General features: G+C 44.2%; 1 protein-coding gene across 1 annotated transcript in view; it reads right to left on the bottom strand.

The window, feature by feature from the left end:
- Nucleotides 1–13,186, bottom strand: part of LOC126355627 (uncharacterized) — a 791,356-nt gene that overhangs the window by 301,391 nt on the left and 476,779 nt on the right. The gene's annotated exons all lie outside the window — the stretch shown is intronic.

Genomic DNA, 13,186 nt, shown 5'->3' with positions numbered 1-13,186 from the left:
GCTGCGAATACATAGAAAGAAAGAAAGATCGTTTATCATCCAGCCACAAGATAGCAGGTCAGCAACTGGAAGCAGTTAATTCCATAAATTATCTGGGAGTAGGCATTAGGAGTGATTTAAAATGGAATGATCATATGAAGTTGATCGTCGGTAAAGCAGACGCCAGACTGAAATTCATTGGAAGAATCCTAAAGAAATGCAATCCGAAAACAAAGGAAGTGGGTTACAGTACACTTGTTCGCCCACTGCTTGAATACTGCTCAGCGGTGTGGGATCCGTGCCAGATAGGGTGGATAGAAGAGATAGAGAAGATCCAACGGAGAGCAGCGCGCTTCGTTACAGGATCATTTAGTAATCGCGAAAGCGTTACGGAGATGTTAAACTCCAGTGGAAGACTCTGCAGGAGAGACGCTCAGTAGCCCGGTACGGACTTTTGTTGAAGTTTCGAGAACATACCTTCACCGAGGAGTCAAGCAGTATATTGCTCCCTCATACGTATATCTCGCGAAGAGACCATGAGGATAAAATCAGAGATATTAGAGCCCACACAGAAGCATACCGACAATCGTCCTTTCCACGAACAATACGAGACTGGAATAGAAGGGAGAACCGATAGAGGTACTCAAGGTAACCTCCGCCACACACCGTCAGGTAGCTTGCAGAGTATGGATGTAGATGTAGAAGGCCCTTTGAAAGCTAATGACGTGAGTGCGAGAAATGACTATAAGGGGAAGTGTAGAGACATACTGTAAGGCTACATAGATATACAAACCAATGTTGTTCTTATTTCTATGTCCAACGTTTTTTCTTCGTTGGCTGAAGGAGCCTAACATCGACGCAATGACACGCTACGTACAGGGCAAGCGAGACCAGAAGAAGCAAATGCTCCGTACTGCCTGTAACACCATAGCTCTAATGCTCTACTGATTTATTTTGCCTTTTGTTTTATTTAATGTTACATCGTTGAGCTTCTGTAGATGTGTTTGATTGAATCGATAACGCAAAACTGTATACTCCTTTCTTTGTAAAAACTTTTATTTCTTTTAGAGTTTAGGAAGAGTAATCTCTTACAGAGATGCAATATGAGCAAATTAGATGTTTTGTCTTTTTCATATAATCACTTTGGTTGTCTTTACATAATCACTTACGTTATCTTTAAAATTAAATAATTTTATTTAAATAATTTTGTGTAGAACTACCAATATGTGCAAATGTTCTGCTTCATTTAATGTGTTTGGTTGTTATTATGTAATTGCTGATCCTCACTTATGGTTCTTAGTTATTTTGTATGAAAAAGGTGCTGTGGTTCCCCTCGGGAACGGAACTGTGTAGAGCGCGCAAATTGTGGTTGGCCTAGGTAGAAAAGGCAGAGGCTTTTCCTGACGCTTTCCAATGCCTCGGATGGATGGATAATAAGCTGGAACTATTCTGGAATTTGTATGTATCATCATCACCAAGAAATGGCAGACTCCAGCAATTCTACCTGCAAATACACCTACCGACATGCAATCGCCACTACATTGCGCAATCACTGTAATGGAACACTATAGTAATGTACAGTGAAGGATCAGCTCATTGGGTGCTTTAGTGAGCGCAAATATAAGGTAACTTGTGCTCTAACTCTTTTACCTACCTTGACTTTTATCCCTAGTCACACAATTACTTAGGGTCCTTCCCATGCTACAGTGATTACCGAGTGTCCTTCATTGAAAGCATATTAAAATTAATATGACAATAGTGTGTGCTAAATTTAATACTGTTTGTTGAAAGGATCTAACAAACATCTCAATTTTGTGTTTCATTGCAGTAAAAGTTCAGAACTGCAACTGTTGAAAGTTATATGTTCATGCTTGCTAAGTGCTTGTTTCACTGATGTAATGAAAGTGTGTTTAGTTTGTTCTGCTACAGTGATCAAGATTAAGGGCCTCTCCATTGAAAGTAGTTCAAATGCACAAATTTACTTAATTATAGAACGTTTCAATTACTCTTGCTATTCAAGTCAAATTCTGTACAATACTGGGTTCCTCTTGTGAATTAAACGTGCATATTAATGTTGTAACAGGATCTATAGTTTGTCTATAGTGCTCATGCTACGTAACGATTAATAGAAAAACAACTATCTATGAAAGCAGTAATTTCCTTATTCAAAAGACAGTGAGAAGTAATCTGTTACTGAATTCCATTAATTTTCATTCTAAATAAAAAGGTATTTAGCTGAGAGAGACTTAACCTATGAGCAGTTTATAATTTTGCAGTGAACTACATTTACAATTTTTTGTCAGACAGGAAAAGTTTGAAAAGTAATACTGATCCTATGCCTATTTTATGACTCTACAGTGAATATTGGTAGTATTGACCAAACCTTGAAGGCATAAGTGTATGTCAGTCTCTGTTACCAGTATGCAAATAGCCATGTTCTCTTATAACTGTTAGCACTTTCTTTAACGTGAACATATGCAGGTGCCAAAGTTCATTGCACTCTCGTGAGACGAAGTACAGGCTGTGTTTGCCCATTGAAGTTATTTATTTTCATTTTCAGGAACAAGAATGTTACTCATTCTTATGCCTAATTAGGCTGGCGACCGTTTTTATTATCATGTGGACAGCGAGGACAAGCAAATTATTGTTTGTTACTGTCTAAATATTTACGTAATTCTGACTTTCACTGCCGATAAGCCATCTCCGTTAGGTATATCACGGTCAACAAAACAAAATTCCTCTCAGAGGGTAACGGTGCTCTGTTTTTTTATACTATAATTGCTTGAATAAAAGTAATTTCATTTTACAAACTGCCTCCAGCTTTGAGGTTATGGTATAACAGTAGTGGACGGAAGTATTATACGTGGCTTTTCCGTGACGCAATAAACCAAATCTGGTATTTGATGGCATAAGCTACGTAAATGCACTTGCAGTGTTACATGCCGATGGTATCGCGCCCCCTCGTTTTGGGACACGCAGGTGTGAACGAGAGTTCACTACGCTGCGCCTTCCCTGGGATAGAGTGTCGCACATACTTCCACATGCGACACCATTTGTTTTATCAGCGAGCGGCACACATCATTTTTGGTAAGATATTTGCAATTTTCTAGGTTCTGCTGTTAACGTGTCACTGTTCCGCGTTCTTGCTAAACTAGAAAATTAAGCCCAAGGCACATAGTTCAACGTTGTTTACTGATCTTAAATACTTTATACTGATTTATAACGCCATTAGCTTTTCCCAGGCCATAATGATAAGGGTGTCCTCTCTCGTACATGCCTGCGGACGAAGGACCGCAGTAGATTGCGAACGGAGATCATCGCCAAGGTAATCATGTTGTTTTGTAATTTAAAAGTGCCCCATCAAGAGTTCCAGGAAATGATTTCCAAAAAAAAAATAACGTTCCTGATAAAGTGGCTTCGAATAAGAAATATTTATACTTGAAGCACATTATTTTTATTTCTTTATAAGTCTAACTGAAATGACCCACGTTATTCAATATCATCTAGTTTTCCGTCCCAGAAGAGCAGATAATTGTTTATTTTATATAGTGAAATACTGCAAGTTTTTTCTGACATGGGATTATCTTAGGGCTCCTCCCTGAGCACTTAGTTGTTAATATAACTGCCAAATTATAGCACTTTTTACTGACCATTTTTAGTTTAACCGCGCTTTAAAGTTCATCTCGCAAAAAACTGACTGCAGTTGTTTGTTAATAAACGACTGGAAACACCAAACTGATTATTTCTATTCAAAATAGGTAGTGCGACTTTAAGGGGAAAATGTCCGGCTAAATACAACACCCACGCCGGATTTTCTATTTTTGGGGCTGGCCACCCGAAGTACAGTAGTATCCCCGGTACAATATCTAAGGCGACTGCCGTAAGAATCGTCAAATGTATTTTCTCTGTTGTTTGGACAGAGACTATCAATTTGTCTTTCCGTTTTGTGGATGGGGCCACCTAAAAGAAATATTGCTCATTACGATTTTCCTGTGGCGGCTACCGTCGACACAATCCGCAGATAAAATGCTTGATCCAGCCCTGGCCACACCTGTAGACATTTGTTGGCCACGTCTTCCTTGCCCCTTGCATGTCATGTACCGGTCCGCGCCGTGGTGTCCGCTTACTCCTTGTCTGAACTGACGAGAACTGTGTGTCTCTCCATCAGCGGCCATCGCCATTTGAATGTGAAGTACCTGACCCGTCTACGTGTGACAGCAGTCTAACTTAACAGCACTGGGAGGAGGGTGGAGGGGACTGGGCGATGACGTTCGTCCTCCCAAGTTGAGACCAGCGCCTCTAACGGTGTGCTGCTCTCGCTAGTCGCAGCAAGATAAGCTGCTCTAGTGACGAGTGACAGACACCAGCCAGCCAACTGCGACCGACTTCCCGAGAGCCGCCACGAAGCTGCAGAGGCTAATAAATTCAGAAGCGGGCGGCGCCGCCCACCCAGGGACAGCTGGGGCTGAAGCAGAAGCCCCCGGCTCCGTCTAATGGGGCCGCGCTGGATCGCGGCGGCTCTAATCTGCGCCTCGCTAAGTCAACAGCGCCCGCTGCAATGTTAATGAGGCCGCTGGCGCTGGCGGCGCTACGCAGCCATTTGCATAACAGCGGCGGCCCGCCCTACTCGCGCACTTTAGGCGCCGCCAGCTCGCTCCCAGCTGCAGCTATAGAAGCTGGTCTCAATCCCTTTGCAGACCACACTGATCTGATCAGACGCACGTAGCCGCAGAAACAGTATGCATCTATTTCTTTTCGTTAAAAAAAAAAAAGTTACCTACCACTGCCCGTCTCATCTTTCTTTACTACTGGAACGTTGATACATATCCACTACCTGATCTAAAGTACCAGCAGGCCCATCAATTGATATTTTTAACACGAGGTGCGTCCACCCTTTGGCTTTATGGTAGCTTCACCTCTCGTGGTGAAACTTTCGATTAGGTGTCTGAATGCCACTGCGGGGAATGGATCCTTACCCATCCTCAAAGCTGGAAACAGATAGGGTAGTGATGTTGGATGCTGGGGTCTTAAGCGAAGGTGTGTCACTGTTTCCGTTCGGAACTCTTGGCAAGTCAGTCCATTTCAGGAATCTTACCGTCCACAACCATTGTACCACAAGCACTGCTGAATGAGAGGGTGGATTGACATGCTGAGACAGTCAGTCATCGCCTACAGACTGTTCGTCTACTGTACGTACTACACAGAGCTGTAAAATGTGTTCGTATCCTTCCGCATTCAGCGTTTTCTTAAGCGCAGTAAGGGGACGACAGCCAACCATCCCCATACCGTAACACCACCTTGGGCCCACTTCACTGTTGGCAGTCCACACGATGGCAGGTAACGTTCTCCAGATATTCGCCGAACCCAAACCATACCTTTGAATTGTCACAGGGTATAGGGTAATTCATCAGTCCAAATTACTCATTTCCAATGAAGCACTGCCCAATGGAGTCGCTCTTTACAGCACTTCAAGTCTCACCTAACACAGAGTACTCATTCTTTTTTAACTCCCTACGCACAATCATAGTGCTATCTGGACTGCTGGTAGCACTTTGGAGTCACGAGTGATTTCCTCTGCTGATTTCATGCGATTTTTTCTACAACCACCGTCAGCACCATTCGACGGCACGTTTCTGTCAGTACATGTGATCTGCCTGGTCTTCGTTTGGCTGTGGATATTTCTTCGCGTTTCCACTTCACAGTCACATCGCCAACAGTCGACTCGGGTAGCCTTAGAAGGGTTCAAATGTCTCTGATAGATTTGTTGCTCAGGTGACATGTGATGACCAATCCACGCTCGAAGCCACCGATCTCTTGTGAGTGACACATAATTATACTGTTACTGTTTCTCTACTGACAACTCAATACACCCCCCCCCCCCCCCGTCTTTTATAGTGGCACGTCGCCTCTCGTGACGTCTAGTGATCAGTTCCATATTACGTAGTGGTGTCCGGATACTTTTGGTCAGATAGTGGATGACTCACTATCTGTATAAATATATAATGTTCGGATACGACAACTCTAACATACTAATGGGTAGAGAACAGGTAAGAACGGGGTCTTTTTTTAAGTACAATCGAAAACTAACAAGGGAACCTCCCCATCGCACCCACCTCAGATTTAGTTAAAAGTTGGCGCAGTGGATAGGCCTTGAAAAACTGAACACAGATCAATCGAGAAAAAAGGAAGAAGTTGTGTGGAACTATGAAAAAAAATAAGCACAATATACAAACTGAGTAGTCCATGTGCAAGATAGGCAACATCAAGGAGAGTGTGAGCGCAGGAGCGCCGTGGTCCCGTGAGCAGCAGCGGAACGAGAGGTCCTTGGTTCAAGTCTCCCCTCGAGTGAAAAGTTTATTTTTTTATATTCAGACAATTATTATCAGTCCGTCCGCCCGATGCGAGGTAACTGCGCCATAGTATGGGGACGCTACACCTAAACAAACATCGAAACATACGACGTCGGAACACACGACGTCAGTCGACTACAGCGAATTTCTGTGGAGGAATCGGTTGACCATTGACCTTGCGATCAAATGTTTTCGGTTCCCATTGGAGAGGCACGTCCTTTCGTCTTCTAATCGCGCGGTTTTGCGGTGCGGTCGCAAAACACAGACACTAAACTTATTACAGTGAACAGAGACGTCAATGAACGAACGGACAAATATTAACTTTGCGAAAATAAAAAAAGGAAACTTTCTTCCTGTTTTCTCTATTGATCTGTGTTCAGTTTTTCAAGGTCTATCCACTGCACCAACGTATAACTATATCTGAGAGAGGTGCGATGGGGAGGTTTCCTTTTAAGTCGGCGTACTGGGAAAACACTAACTCCACCGACAAAATTTCGGATGTTGTCAGGGATATGTTTTCGAGTATTTTGGCGTAAGGACATGTCTCCAAAGACATATTTTACAGTAATTTCGTTTCGTTTCATTTCATTTCATCTCCCCGTTTACATTTCTATTGGTATTGCACTGAAAATATCTGCACAACAGTGCAAATGTAGACTTTATACGCTGTGTGTTTAGTTCGGAGACAAACGTGGCCCATTCACCAATCGTACGGACTGTTGTACTGTTCGGTTCTGTCTCTGGTTTATTTTTCCGTCATTCTTAGTTGTGTGTTAAGAGTGAGACGTAGTGTCATGGTTAGGTTAGCTGATAAAGAACTGACCAATATACACCTCGTGTAGTCGTGTACTGAATCTAACAGCTCGGTGGCGGAGACGAAAGCACAGTACTTCCGCACCTGTGTGTTGCCGCACTATTCTGTGTCCTACTTAGACAGTCGCCTTTCGTCGAGTCAGCCTCAGACAGTCATATAGGTCACCCTATTCTCTCCCCACAGCAGTCTCTGGAAAGTGCTGCTACCTGCCAGGCCTTTTCGCAAGCATTTTTTTTTTCTTTTTCCCCAAACTGAAAAGCGCAGTGACGTCTTGCGAATGTATAGCTTACGCGGGTCTGCAACAAGCGGACCACAACCTTCACAACCTTTAGTGTGCACTGTGAGCCGCAGCCAACCCCCCACCCCCCCCCCCCACCCCCCACCTCGCTCACTTCCAGCCGCGAGGTGCCTGCTTCCGAGGCAAAGTACCAGCCAAGGGATAAGGGGAAACAAGTCGCTAATACCCGAGGTTACGCCTGCACGGCCCGTCCTTTTTATCAGGCCAAACTCTTACGGAAATCGAATCTCTGCGCCAGTGATAATCCGAATCGAACAATATTGTACCACTGGTAAGTCATTCTTCGGAAAAGCCACACTCGGGCAGGACGGGCGCCCAGGTGGGTGGTGGCGTTTCGACGCCGCGGGACACGGAAATCTAAAGAGCAGAGGTGGAACCGTATTGGCGCAGGGGCGGCAACCAAATGTGGCCTCACGCGATGCCCGCCGCGCACGGAAGCGCTGCACGGATCGCTGGCGGCCCAGACCACACACACTCAGGTCAGCAAAATGTTCAACTTCACACAGTCTCTGCATTGTGCAGAACGATGCACGACGACGCGCTCCCATCGCACGGTATACAGGCAGTCCCAAATCTTTGCCGCCAAAATTGTACACAAGGCACCGGAACAAATTATTTCCTATATTTTAGTACATATTCTGAATGATAAGATCCTGCAGCACTGCTTTCACTGATTGGATTAAAATATCTTATTTAACAATCACCACTACCAAACAATTTTGGTTGTGTAGCCAGAAGAAGTCTATCAGAATCAAATGGCGCCCTTAATTTGACAAAGAAATTCCCGAGAATGAGTACAGCGCTGCAAGTGAATGGTGGAAGGTGGTTAAAGAAGTGAATGGGAACTTTCGAGATGTGGAGCTAGAAAAGGATGTTGAAAATTCGATGCACTGATAAGAAATGATTAGGTTCTCCAGAGACTCGGCAAGGACAGGGACATGCGAAAACACTGATAAAAAGGGACAAAAATGTAGCACGTGTGTTACGATGTCAATGAATTGTACTAGAGGGGGCTGGAGAAGGTAAAAACTGCAGAGGAGAGACATAAGCTGGAATACATCCAACAAATAACTCAGGAAGTCGGGTGCATGTGGTGCTCTGAGATGACGTGATTGGCGCAGAGTAGTAATTCGTGGCAGGCCGCATCAAACCAGTCATAAGACCGATTACAAAAAAAGCAATTTTCCATCACAATCCGTATTCTACATCAAGTCATACAATGGTAGAAACGCCCAAACTTGATAATGACAGACAATGTACCAAATGTCTCCTCAATAGTTATGACATAGTATTCCACATAAGAGTGTAACAGCCTTGGGAAGTTTTAAGAATGGCCTTGCAATTGTACAATGGTGGAACTTACATACTACTGCCTTCAAAATAGTCCCATTCTGACTGAACACACCGACTCCAACGGTGTTTCCGCTTTTGGAAACATTCCTAGAAAAAAAAAATTTCCGTAAGTGTGTTAAGGATGCTCTCCGTATTTGCCTGGATGTCTTCAATCAAGTCAAATCGCTTCCCTTTCAGTGAAAATTTCAATTTAGGAAACAGGTAGAAGTCCGCAGGGGCCAAATCAGGGGAATATGGCGGTTGTGGACACACAGGAATTTCGAATTTGGTTAAAAATTCAGCGATGGAGAAGGCATGAGGAGCCGGAGCAGCATTGTCATGGTGTAGCACCCAACTCCTGTCTTTCCACAATGCAGGCAAACGCCCAAGGACACCTTTGTAGTATTGCTGTTTAACTGTCTGCCCTCCAGGGGTAAATTCATGATGCACAATACCAGTAGAATCGAAAAACTTCACCAACATTGTCTTCACTTTCGATCGGCTTTGCCGTGCTTTTTTCGGTCGTGGTGAACCTGGAGTCTTCCACTGCAAAGACTGCACTTTGTTTTCAGGATCATACCCACGATTCGTCACCTGTACTTACCCTATTTGCCAAATCTGGATCATTTTTAGTCCGATTAATCAATTCTTGGCATACGCCAAGTCGATATTGTCTCTCGTCACTTGACAACACTGTTGTAATATATTTTGCGGACACTCGACGCATGTTCACATCTTCACTTAAAATTGTCTTTTTTGCATAGAAACTTAAATTAAGTTCATCAGCCATCTCCCTAATGGTAAGTCTACAGTCACGACGCACTAAGTCGCGAACATTCACAACATTTTCATTCGTTTATGAGGTGGAAGGACGGCCGAACCGTGGTTTATCTTCAAATGATTCGTAGCCATTTTTAAAGCTGTTGAACCACACAAAAACATTTGACTGGCCCATACAATTATCTCTAGAAGTTGTTTTTAATATTTCACAACTTTCAGAAACTGACTTCCCGGTTTTAAAACACAATTTCACTCAAACTCGTTGCTCCGTTTTTATGTCCATTTTCACGCAGACAGAATCCGGCAACAAGCCCTAACAGTCCCGCAGTTACCTGTCAGAGAGCGTTCAAGGACAAGGCAATGACTCACTCCCCACCCTCCTTGTACCTGCCCGCCAAACCAGTAAGCAGTAGCGGATCCATTCTAAAAACTTTCCAATCAAACCTCGTATACTAGTTCAATCAAAACAAACTTTGTTCTGTCTGTAGTGAAGTCTGATCGAGGCCCTACGTTTTCCCCACTGTATGACTTTAAAACACTGACTGTAATTTAGGTGTGTACATTTTTATGGTAACACTATACAACCACTTCGGCTGCACATTCAAAACAGTGCAGCATTGGTGACTGAAAAATAAAATACTTTAATCCGAAAAATGACAGCAAGTGTGTCAGATTGTTATTGTTCAGAAAACCAGCAGATGAAAACGAGAGTTATGCGGTCTGAGGTCACTGTGTGTGTGACACGTAGTTTGAAAACTGATTTGTGTTTCGTAACGAACAGTCCCCTGCCGCTTCGACGCTGAAAAATGATATACAAGTGTGATGACTGACTGAAGTAGGTGGTGTGTTTCTTATTATTACAGGAATTTCTGACGTGGTACAGGATGCGGCGCCCCCCAAGCCGAAGGAATGTACAGAGAAAAGTTCCCCAACGGCCATTATCCTCACTCGAAGAAATTTATAGCCGTGGACGGAGAAATGAAAGTCTCCTTCAGTTACGCCGTACAGAGAAAGGCGAGGTCCCCGACGAACAACTGTTCGCTCCGAAGAATCTGAAGAGACGGTGTTGGGTCGTATCTTCGGAGATTTCTCAATAAGCACCCTTACAAAAAAAGTTACGTTGGTCTTCGTGGAGCAGCAACAAACACCCCTAGAATAGCAATGGCACTTATTTTTTCAACGGCTTATGTTGTAAGGCCTCTCATTTTGAATTGCTGTTAAAAGCTAAGTAGTTTACGTCAAAACAATATTAAATAGTCCTTTCCAGCCACTGGTTCCGTAATTCAAACGTTACCATACATTAATTTGTAAAATTCGTTTCGTAACAAAGTTATTACAAAACCCTTCTGCAGCTCACATTACCCGAGTTAACGCCACTGTTTCCTTTGTTTGAAGCCCACCTACTGAAAAAAATAATATTGTTAAAATTCATAAGGCTCTCCGAAATAAAGAACTGATAGGCGCTGTACGTCAACTGATAAACGCCATTATTGTCTATAGACGACGTAAATTATGCCTGGATTCGAGGATACGCATTCTCGCGTACTCTCTAAGCCGGTGCTGATCTGCATAGTAGAAGCCAAGTGTGTACGCATTATCACTGGAACAATTGCTCGGATTCGACAAGTTTCCTACGGCTAGCACACAATAACCTAAGCCGTTTCTGACAGATTCACGCACATGTGTAGAGCGCGGGAGAGAGTCGTACGGTTAACTGCAGGTTGCGCAGTGACTAGGCACATACTGTTATCATGCTCGCGTCACGTGTTACGCAGACTTCAGGCAAGGACGGCACACTCATAACCAAACAAAGACCATGCCATATACGGTCGCATTTTCCACGTCGGGAAACAATTACGAATTCTGCTCTCGGCGCAATGGTTCAAATGGCCCTGAGCACTATGGGACTTCTGAGGTCATCAGTCCCCTAGATTTAGAACTACTTAAACCCAACTAACCTAAGGGCATCACACACATCCATGTCCGAGGCTGGATTCGAAACTGCGACCGTAGCGGTCGCGCGGTTCCAGACTGTAGCGCCTAGAACCGCTCGGCCACCCCGGCCGGCCCTCGCCGCAATACGGCGCATTCCCGCGTGATACAGAATTTTGTCAACGCTCAGCTGTGCTGCGATTCTGATATGCATGAGCAGTTTCAAAATCACGAGCAAGACTGGGAATATTTCTTGCTCCAATAATCTGCTCTAATCGCTGTAATATATATCGTTCTCCATTCCCGTGCTTACATCATCGATGTCCGGATGAGGTCCGTTGTGCACTTCAGATTAAGAAGGATCATCCTTGGGCAGTGTACTGTAACTTGTTCTGTGAGGTGACAAAGGATAGCGATATGCACGTACACAGATGGCGCTAATATCGCGTACACAAGGTAAAAATGGGCAGTGCATTGACGGAGCTATCATTTGTACTCAGTTGATGTGAAAAGTTTCTGACGTGATTATAGCCGTGTGACGGGAATTAACAGAATTGAATTCCTAACGATTTCCGAAACTGTATGTCCCATTCACCTAGCTCCAAGGACCATTTCGCGTTCAACATTCCGCGATCCACAGTGTCTAGAGTATGCCGAGAATACCACATTTCAGGCATTCACACTCAGCGCGTACAACACCGTGGCCGAAGGCCTTTACTTAACGACCGAGAGCATTGGCGTTTGCGTAGAGTTGTCAGCGTTAACAGACAAGCAGAACTGGGTGAAATAACCGCAGAAATCTATGTGGGACGTACGACGAACGTATCCGTTAGGGCGGTGCGGGGAAACACGGCGTTAATGGCCTATGGCAGCAAACGACAGAAGCCAGAGCCTTTGCCAACAGCACATCACCTGCAACGCCTCTCCCTGGGCTCGTGACCAAATCGGTTTGGACCGTAGACGACAACTGGTAAGAGCTGACGGCAGGGTCGAGCACCCGAGTTATCAACAAAGCACTGCACAAGCTGGTAGTGCTTCCATAATGATGGAAGGGTCCTAGTTATGCTCGGCCACATGCAGCAAATTTACAGCGATTCATGGACTTCATGTTCTCGAACATCAGCGGAATTTTTAAGGATGACAATGTTCCATGTCGCCGGGCCACAACTGTTCGCGATTGGTTTGAGGAACTTACCGGACAATTCGAGCAAATGATTTGGCCAGCCCAACAGTAATCTTATCGAATATTTCTGGGACGTAATCGAGAAGTCAGTTCGTGCACAAAATTCTGAACAGCAAACTCTTTTCCAACTACGGAGGATGTAGAGGTAGCATAGCTCGATATTTTTGCAGGGAACTTTCAACGACTTCCTGAATCAATGCCACATCTACCTGCTGCACTACACCGGACAAAAGGAGGTCCTATACTATAATAAGGTATGAAGAGGTACCCATGACTTCTATCTCTCCAGTATACGTGGATTGCAAACTAACTATCGTAAAAGAAACCTCTCAGACCTGGTGCCACATAAGAATTGCGAAGCTTTCATCAAGAACTAATGAGGGGATACTGAATCGAATTCAGAAAAAAAGAAATTTATGTCATATTTGGACTGAAAGAGGGGAAAGGTTGATAGAACATATCCGGTGTCATCGAGGCATCGTTAAATTAGCACTGGAGGGAAGTTTGGGAGAGGGGGT

Source organism: Schistocerca gregaria, chromosome 3 (assembly GCF_023897955.1).
Source record: "Schistocerca gregaria isolate iqSchGreg1 chromosome 3, iqSchGreg1.2, whole genome shotgun sequence".
In the NCBI taxonomy this organism is placed as follows: Eukaryota; Metazoa; Arthropoda; class Insecta; order Orthoptera; family Acrididae; genus Schistocerca; species Schistocerca gregaria.
This window is presented reverse-complemented; position numbering and strand designations above follow the sequence as displayed.